The following is a 10653-nucleotide window of genomic DNA, read 5'->3' on the forward strand; positions in this document are numbered from 1 at the left end:
AAACTTTTTATCATAAAGCAAAGCCGCCGAATCGCAAGTTTGCTTTGCAATGGTTTGAATTGATAATGCATATTTTATGAGAGAACATGATTCGTTTGGGTGTTTTTGACAATAAATCCCTACCATAACATGGAATGCTGAGAGCCATTGTGTCACTGATTCGAATTTAAAATTCGGCGGAGACTGTTTTACGAAAGTTATTCGTCCATCCTGCTCTAGGATAGAGAATTTTTCTTCCTGACCACCCTGACGTATCAGAATTCCCAGATCGATATACTCATTGGCCCATATCTTGGATTTGATCTTAGGATCGATACCTAAATCTAGCGGTTTACTTATTCCACACATTTTTAATGAATGAGTAATACCTGGATCTGTATCTTCAATGTTTGCCATGTCTGGAGAGGTAGCACCTGGCTGACGAATGTCCACCAATGTCTCCAGATGATCTATACCTGTTTAAGATTGGTCAACATTTTCCTGTGACTTTGTTAACATACCGCAGCTCTTCAAGGCATCGATGACAGACTTAGTTATGTCAGGAATGGCCGCTTTTGTGCAGTTGTTAATATTTCCCATTAGGTCATCTGGTGGCTTGTTTGTATTCGAGGTTGTAGCAGTATTATTGTCCTTGTTAATGGTCCTGCGTGTACATGAAGTCACCTTAACTGTTGACCTCGATGCACGATTTTCAATTCGCTTAGATCTGTTTGGTGGAGGACCCTGGTCACCAGACATCTTGTTGACCTATTAAGAACACCTGTTTGTTTATTAGATCATTTGTTAAATATATTATTTCTGAATACCTACCATCATACTTCAAGCAAATACACAACAGAAAATGTTACTACTATACGCATGTAAAATCCAGATAACAGTGTACCAAATGCATACAAAAAGTAACCCTATTGGTGTAACAGTAGATTCATTGTTTCCATAAATAATTGAAATAACAGACAACAGATCATAATTATGCAACACTGCCATTCCCACTCAGTGTCTTGCACAGTTAATGTTACAGTATATATAGATATATTAGAAACAAACTTTCTAAACTGTCCCAGTTAGTACTAAAATAATATATGCATGCATATGTTACAACACAGCTCTTCCAATCTGTATTAAATTGCCATTCCAACTAGTATAAATATACTTCAATACATGGCCAACATAGTTCTTCCAATCTGTGTTAAAATGCCATTCCAGTATATGTCCAACTAGTACTAAATATACTTCAATACATGTCCAACACAGCCCTTCCAATCTGTGTCAGCTTATTACTAAATATCCATCAATACATTACTAACACAGCCATTCCAATCTGTGTCAACTTAATACTAAATATCCATCAATACATTACTAACACAGCCATTCCAATCTGTGTCAACATAATACTAAATATCCATAATACATTACTAACACAGCAATTCCAATATGTGTTACACAGCCGTTTCAATCTGTGTCCAATTAGTTCTAAATATACATCATTACATTACTAACACAGCCATTCCAATCTGTGGTACACAGCTATTCCATTTCCAATCTGTGTCAACTTAATAGTAATACTAAATATCCATCAATACATTACTAACACAGCCCTTCCAATCTGTGTCAACTTAATACTAAATATTCATCAATACCTTACTAACACAGCCATTCCAATCTGTCAACATAATACTGAATATCCATCAATACATTACTAACACAGCCATTCCAATCTGTGTCCAATTAGTTATAAAGATACATCAATACATTACTAACACAGCCATTCCAATCTGTGTTACACAGCTATTCCAATCTGTGTCCAATTAGTACTAAATATACACCAATACATTACTACCACAGCCATTCCAATCTGTGTTACACAGCCATTCCAATCTGTGTTACACAGCCATTCCAATCTGTGTGAACTTAGTACTAATTATCCATCAATACATTAATAACACAGCCATTCCAATCTGTGCTACACAGCCATTTCAATATGTGCTACACAGCCATTCCAACCTGTGTCCAATTAGTACTAAATATACATCAATACATTACTAACACAGCCATTCCATCAATACATTACTAACACAGCCATTCCATCAATACATTACTAACACAGCCATTCCAATCTGTGTTACACAGCCATTCCAATCTGTGTCAACATTAGTACTAAATATGTATACCTCAAAAGGTACAAGTACAATGCTGCGATATATAATAATTATGTATTACGAGTTCTGCATTGTTGATTTATAAATTAACAAACCCTGAGAACAAATATATACTCCTTATATCTGTACACCTACATCAATTCTAGATATAATCACCTTTGAAAATATTGATCAAATTGTGTTTATGTAAAACCACGGTTATAAAATTTTAACGGCCTTGCATTATGGCTCCGCGAATATTTCTAAAATATTTAATTTGGCCATAATCATTAAAATGTACCCCATCGCAAAGAACTGGTGTTTGACTGTACTTGACACCTTTCAACTTCCAATAGTACATATTGGTTTGTTTCCGCAACTCAGCTTTAAGGAATGCGTTGGCATGAATAACCAGGTTGTTATATACGCACGTGAGTACTTTCCTGGTTGCATGGCGGGGAAGTAATTGTAGGATGGTTACTCTACCAATGTGGTAACGTCGTCTAAATGTGTCAAATAATGTTATTAACCTCATAATTATGTCCTCTGCTACACTGTCATCTGCTCCTGCTACATCTAAATCGTTACCCCCCAATTGTATGATTAGATGGAAGGGGCGCGATTTCTCGACTTGCCGCTCAAACATCGCCATGTGCTTATTGCTACATACACAAGCACCGCTAACGCCATACAACGAAATTTCCAAATCTAATTTAAAATTAGCTAATTCGGGACGCAATTGCATGTATGCCTCTAAACGGCGAACGTGCGAACTTCCAATCAGTAGAGTTGCCATTAGTTAACCTGGTCAAACCTGAATTAAAAATAAATTTTCAACTGGACTGATCCAAATAAATCTTCCTTGTTCATAAGAATAATAATTTTTGTTAATGTGCTCGTCGATTAAATTTTGGTCCCAAGGGAGATAACGCGCGAAATACTAAAACCCACACTTATAAACGTTACCTTATTGTCTTCTTCGTACGAACGATTTACCATAAATATATTTATACTAAATAAATACTGATGTATTTCAATTGTTATTTAACGATCTAATCATGCGATAGATATGCGAGACGGCAGTTTTCACAAACCTTTGTTGTCACCATCAACTGATGTTTACCTTGACGTAACACATTTTATAGCCAATCTTTGTACAAAGTAGGGGCGGGACGTAGCCCAGTGGTAAAGCGCTCGCTTGATGCCCGGTCGGTCTGGGATCGATCCCCGTCGGTGGGTCCATTGGGCTATTTCTCGTTCCAGCCAGTGCACCACGACTGGTATATCAAAGGTCGTGGTACGTACTACCCTGTCTGTGGGATAGTGCATATAAAAGATCCCTTGCTGCTAATCAAAAAGAGTAGCCCATGAAGTGGCGACAGCAGGTTTCCTCCCTCAATATATGTGTGGTCCTTAACCATATGTCTGACGCCATATAACCGTAAATAAAATGTGTTGAGTGCGTCGTTAAATAAAAATTTATTTATTTCTTTCTTTTGCACAAAGTGTAAATAAATATACACATGTCATTCGGTCTTCAGACGTGGATAGGGAGAAAAAAACATTCGAACGTAACCTGGATTCCACATATATTGTCAGTGAATGAGTATGAACATAACCTAGAATCCACATATCAGTGAATGGATTTGCACGTAACTTTGATTCCACATATCAGTGAACAGGTATGTGATATTAACCTGGATTCCACATATTAGTGAAATGTACTGAAGAATGGTGTGTCACAGTGGGGGAAAATAAAGCTGAAGGATTTATTCTAAATTATCAAATATTAAAAACCTGGAACTCTAAGATGTATTTCTGTATTGACAGTGTATACTGCATTGGTTAACTATCATGAATATATTCTTTCAAGACAAGTACGGGAACTCTAATAATAATTTACAATTGCCAAGATTGTAAGGTATACTAGCTGTTGGGAATGGTTATATGATAATAGTGAATTAATTGGGCAAACATTACAACCGGTAGTTCAGTATTACAGTAGGTTTTATGACCACCAAAGATCTTGAAGGACGATTGAGGTCAGAAGTGAAATTTGAAAGTTGACGGGTTTTTTATCAGTAAATCGCAAATTCAAACAATAAAAATGACTAAAAACAAAACAATAACAACTGTTTGATCAACAGAATGAAAAAGATTGACAGAAATAATGTTCAACAGTGATTAATGGACCTTCCTGGAAATTGTCAAAATCGAGAATGACACCCCACGCACGTGTACGGGGCAACTGCGTAATGCATGTGCAAACTATGGAATGTGTTTTGGTGTGTTGATAAACAGACCTGAACGTTCTTTACTAGGATGTCTGTGGTCAAAACGTATGTACGGTCTAATAGTTGATATTAATATTAATATTTCAGGTTCCCCTACTTTTTTTAAGAGTATATAATGATGTTATTGACGTTGTGTTTGCAAAGTAATAAAAATAGAATGATGAATAAGTAAATTTCTGTTACATTCATTACAATATAATATCATCCCATTGGTCCAGTCATAGCAACGCGAGTTTGTTCCATTCCTCGATGAACGTAATAAAAAAATAACGTCAGGGAACGTCATATATTGGTACTGTCTTGCTGAACAAAAACATAATTTAAAATAAAATATGCACTTTTAGTGTTATTATTAGTAAGTATGATTCAAATGTAATTATAAGTATTGTCTGTTGTTTCGTTTACGTTCATCTGGGTATGAACAAAACAAATCATTTACAAACTTATGAGAAAACGACTTCGCCGATTCACAGTTTGCGGATGATTTTCTTTTTTCATACCCAGATGAACGTAAAATAAATAACTTGCAATCTTTAAAAAAACATAGAACTGAAAACAGTATTAAAATCATTGCATTAAAACATAGTGGTAAAAACCAACAACATTGTATTGAAAACATTTTGACAGTTTTGGACAAATCGTCCACTATATATTTGCCCCGTTATTTACTTTACATTTCTTCCACGTACTAAATAAATCTCACAAAACGCCTGTTTGATAAAAAAAAAAAAGAGAAGGTCTCATGTTAGCCTATTTTGCTCGAATATCTCTGTAATTTTTGCCCGAATTTGAGGATTTGTGCTCCTGGTCACCCCCCCCCCCCCCCCCCCCCCCCCACACACACACACACCACCCCCGTCTGGTACACTTGATGTCATGGACTGGTGTTCTGCCCAAGATGTCCTAATTGGGCTATGAGGAGAAATATTCGCTAATGTAACTTGTGACTAAATATATTTAAACTCACAGACATCGTGACTCGGTAGAAACTTCATAATTTGATTTGCATCACGATTGTTATATCACGGATCGGGTATATTGTTTTTCTTCTAATCTCTGGAAGTGAAGAAGAAAAGTCGTATTGGCTAAATGAAGGAAAATGTTAAATATTTCACAAGTATGCACTGTGTTTACCGTTCCAAATACTCACACATGTACATTTTTTATAACTAAACATTCACAGTAGCATATGATGAAAACGATATGCGTGCATCAACGTTTGAACATAATTATCTTTCATCATTTGAAATTTGTCTTCCTTTCTACTAATGGACAACATGTAGCGGGTCAAAACATCTATTTGATTCTGTTTTGTGCAAAAATACGATTTTGATTATGGTAACGGTTTTATCGTTAAATTCACATCCAGAGCCGGTTTAAGGATCCGCGGAGACTGTGTATAATCATGTTGCTTTCTTCAAGTAAACTCTGTCCAACATGCAACTTTTAATTTATTACTCCCCAGGTCTTGTGCAAATATATTCAAACTCACATCGCCGTGACTCGATGCAACTTGAACGATTGCTCTAGTAGCAGTCTGGTAGCTATCTTTAACCGTTTTAACGACACCACTAGAGCACATTGATTAAAGCAATCATCGGCTATTGATGTCAAATACTTGGTAATTTTGATCGTAGTCTTCAGAGGAAACCCCCAACAGTTTTCATTAGCAGCGAGGGATCTTTTATATGCACTTTCCCAGAGACAGGACACCACATACCACGGTATGTGATATACCAGCCGTTGGGCTGAATGGGTTCTACCGAGTTTGATCCTGCTACCAAAACATCTAAGTCGAGCGCTCTGTCAAATGAGCTAGATCACACACCCCACTCCCTTCGTGATTATTAACGTCGTCCCATTACTGTTCCAGTGTTTTTGTTTAATTTGTATGTTTGGGGTGTGCATATAAAAGATCCCTTGCTACTAATGGAAAAATGTAGCGGGTTTCCTCCCTAAGACTGTCAAAATGACCATATGTTTGACATCCAATAACCAGACCGGCCTCGGTGGCGTCGTGGTTAGGCCATCGGTCTACAGACTGGTAGGTACTGGGTTCGGATCCCAGTCGAGGCATGGGGTTTTTAAGCCAGATACCGACTCCAAACACTGAGTGAGTGCTCCGCAAGGCTCAGTGGGTAGGTGTAAACCACTTGCACCGACCAGTAATCCATATCTGGTTCAACAAAGGCCATGATTTGTGCTATCCTGCCTGTGGGAAGCGCAAATAAAAGATCCCTTGCTGCTAATCGGAAAGTGTAGCCCATGTAGTGGCGACAGCGGGTTTCCTCTCAGAAACTGCGTGGTCCTTAACCATATGTATGACGTCATATAACCGTAAATAAAATGTGTTGAGTGCGTCGTTAAATAAAACATTTCTTTCTTTTATTCGAGACGGAATGAAATGTATGACATATTTACGGTACCGGTACCAATCACATGCCAGACACGGTTTGATATTTCGTAAAAGTATTTATTTTATTCACCAGATATATTATACGTTGTTTCTTTTTCCTAAGAAAAGCGTCCATCGTTTGGCTGCAGTGGGCGGGACGTAGCCCAGTGGTAAAGCGTTCGGTCCCCTGCGCGTGCTGTAACCTCACCGTGGTGCAGGGGTGTAACATTCTCTTTGAGAATGGCCAATACAGCACAATTGAAATTTTGAGTAAAAGTCATTATCTATCTGTGATATTTCTATTTTTTACAGTTCTTTACACTGTTTTTATTTAAATTTTGAATTTTTATATTGATGTTGATCATCACTTTATTTGTTTGCATTACCATAGTTTGACACCCAATAGCCGATGTATTTTTCGTGCTGGGGTGTCGTAAAACATTCATTCATTGATGTGCCGTCGGTCTTGGATCGATCCCCATTTGGCTATTTCTCGTTCCAGCCAGTGCTCCACAACTTGTGTAATAAAGGCCGTGGTATGTACTATCCTGTCTGTGGGATGGTGCATATAAAATATCCCTTGCTGCTAATCGAAAAAGAGTAGCCCATGAAGTGGCGTCAGCGAGTTTCCTCTCTCAATATCTGTGTGGTCTTTAACCATAAGTCTGACGCCATATAACCGTAAATAAAATGTGTTGAGGGAGTCGTTAAATAAAACATTTCCTTCCTTCCTCTTTGCTCAGGTCGTCTCATGATAGTCGTAGTTTTTGAGTCGACACAATAATTGCTTACATGATAGGCTGGTTCTCATATGAATATACCCATAACGACGCCTTGTGATATCATTCGTGTAACACATGTATCATGTTCGGCCAAAAATATTTACGGAAATTTCCGAATGCTGAAATTAATATTGAGCTTCTACAAAGACGAGCCAAATAATATCAGAGGGCGGGCTTCCAATAATGGTTTCGAATAAACTAGCATTTAATACAGCCATCTGTTAGGTTAAACGTTATAACATTATAAATTTTTGTGCCGAACTCCAATTCTCGCGGGGGAGGGGGGGGGGGGGGGCGTTCGCACTCGTCTACGGGCCTTCTCTCTCTCTCTCTCTCTCTCTCTCTCTCTCTCTCTCTCTCTCTCTCTCTCTCTCTCTCTCTCTCTCTCTCTCTCTCTCTCTCTCTCTCTCTCTCTCTGTGTGTGTGTGTCTCTGACATCTGATTAAATATATTCGAAGTCACAAACATTGTGACTCGGTAAAACCTCAATAATTCGATTCGCATCACGACTGTTATATAGCGGAACGAGTATAGTTTTCAAATCTCTGGCAGTGAAGAGGAAACGTCGTATCGGCTGAATGAAGGAAAATGGGTTTGAAAGATAAACGTGACGAAACGTCTACTCGTATTACGTTTAACGATGTTATCGAGTCTACTGGATATATTGGAAGATATCAGATCATCCAGTCACTTTTCTTGTTGCTAAGCACGTTCGTTGTAGCATTTCCCATTTTAAATATAGTATTTCTCGGTATGTATTATTTTTCATTAATTCATGTTACACGTTGGTTAAAGCATTTCTCATTTTATAGTAGTTGTCTGTATGTACTATTTTTCATTAATTTATCTTACCCGTTGGTTATAGCATTTCCCATTTTAAGTATAGTATTTTCTGAAATGTATTATTTTTCATTAATTCATGTTTACCCATTGGTTATAGCATTTCGCATTTTATTTTATTTTAAATAATTTACTTTATTTATTTATTTATTTTATTTCTACGTATAACATTACTGATGTTCGCTATCAAAATTAAGGCAGGAGTGACAATATGTTTTAATCTACTTGCAAGTAATTAAATCAAAATAATGTAAAAATTTTAAGGTGTATAAGAGAAGTCGTAACGTGTATGGACGGCGATTTTTAAACTGTTATTAACATATTCAATATCGTAGCTGTGCAAAAAGTATGTCGTGAAAGAGTCATGTGAGGTGCTTTATCTGCAGAGGAGATTTTTAAACTGTTATTAACATATTCAATATCGTAGCTGTGCAAAAAATATGTCGTGAAAGAGTCATGTGAGGTGCTTTATCTGCAGAGGAGATTTTTAGACAGCCATTAACATAGGCGTATTCAATATCGTAGTGGTTAAGCCATCGGACTACAGGCTGGTAGGTACAGGTTCGCAGCCCGGTACCGGCTCCAACCCAGAGCGAGTTCTTAAGGGCTCAATGGGTAGGTGTAAGGCCACTACACCCTCTTCTCTCTCACTAACTACTAACCAACTAACAATTAACCTACTGTCCTGGACAGACAGCCCAGATAGCTGAGGTGTGTGCCCAGGACAGCGTGCTTGAACCTTAATTGGATATAAGCACGAAAATAAGTTGAAATGAAATGAAATATCGTAGTTGTGCAAAACATGTTATGAAAGGATCAATTCACTGTGAAGTTATAAAAGAAGCATGTGAGGTGCTTTATCTACAGAGGTGATTTTAAAACTTTCATTAACATATTCAGTATCGTAGCTCCGCAGTAATACTAACATGAATAAATGTTGTTATGCAGATTCGGGCAGTTTCGTTTAATTCGGACAAAGGCCAGCCTACCCCTACCCACCCCCACCCCCTACAAAAACAGGATCCCGTACGCCTGTAAGAATTGTAAACATTGATGTGTATTGTAGATCAATCCATACTTGTTATAATATTAATATGCGTATGTGTGTGTGCGTGTGTTTGTGTGTGTACGTGTTTGTGTGTGTGCGTCGTGTGCGTGCATGCGTGCGTGCGTGTCGCTCTCTCTCTCTCTCTCTCTCTCTCTCTCTCTCTCTCTCTCTCTCTCTCTGTGTGTGTATATATACGTACGCGTGCACGTGTCATGGGGGGAGGGGGGAGTCCTTGGAGCAGGGATCGACTCCCAAACCCCCTGCACACGCAATACGTGTTGTGGATGTGTGCGCTAAGGGGGAGGAGGGGGGGGCATAAACATTTATGTTCTTTGAAAAGTCTTTCCCAGCAGTCAGTTATTACTCTATTAGTGAAGCTGTTTTGCCATTCCAGGATACGTTGTTCCCCACCGCTGTAGTCAGAACAGTTCCACCGAGAACGACAGCGTTGATTTTAGCGTCAACGCGACATCAGTCGAGTACGAAGAATGCTCCATCGTGGTGACAACAAATGATTCTGACGGTGATGCGGTTAAAACGACATACCCATGTCTACATGGTAACGAGTATTCCATGCCTCGGAAAATATCCATTGTCTCCGAGGTATGTTGAAATATTATTTATTCTGATTATTGTTCTTTTTTTCTTTCTTTTTTTTTCCTTTTTTGTTTGTTTGTTTTTGTTTTTTTGTTTTTTGTTTCCTCGAAAAGAAATTTACATTTACTACATAAATTGCAAACGTATTTATTTGTTTTAAATTAGTGGTTATTGATTTGTATACAGAGCTGGTTTAAGGAACAGCGGGGCCTATAGCAAAAATAACAGCGAGTCCCCTTTCCCAGGATATATATTTTGCAACCTCCTCGGGGAGAGGGGGAAAATGACATGGGAAAAATAAATGTACACATCACCGCGGGTCCCCCTGTAGCGCGGGGCTCGTAGCACGTGCTACATGTGCTACTAGGATAAACCGGCTCTGTTTCCATATTAATACACTATGTAAGTACGCACGCATGCACACCCATTATGCGGGACTTTCATATTTAATACTGACGCCATATAACCGTAAATAAAATGTGTTGAGTGCGTCATTAAATAAAACATTTCCTTCCTTCATATTTAATAATATCAGGTTCTCCTTGTTTTCCCGTCCGGA

Source organism: Gigantopelta aegis, chromosome 2 (assembly GCF_016097555.1).
Source record: "Gigantopelta aegis isolate Gae_Host chromosome 2, Gae_host_genome, whole genome shotgun sequence".
NCBI classification, from domain to species: Eukaryota; Metazoa; Mollusca; class Gastropoda; order Neomphalida; family Peltospiridae; genus Gigantopelta; species Gigantopelta aegis.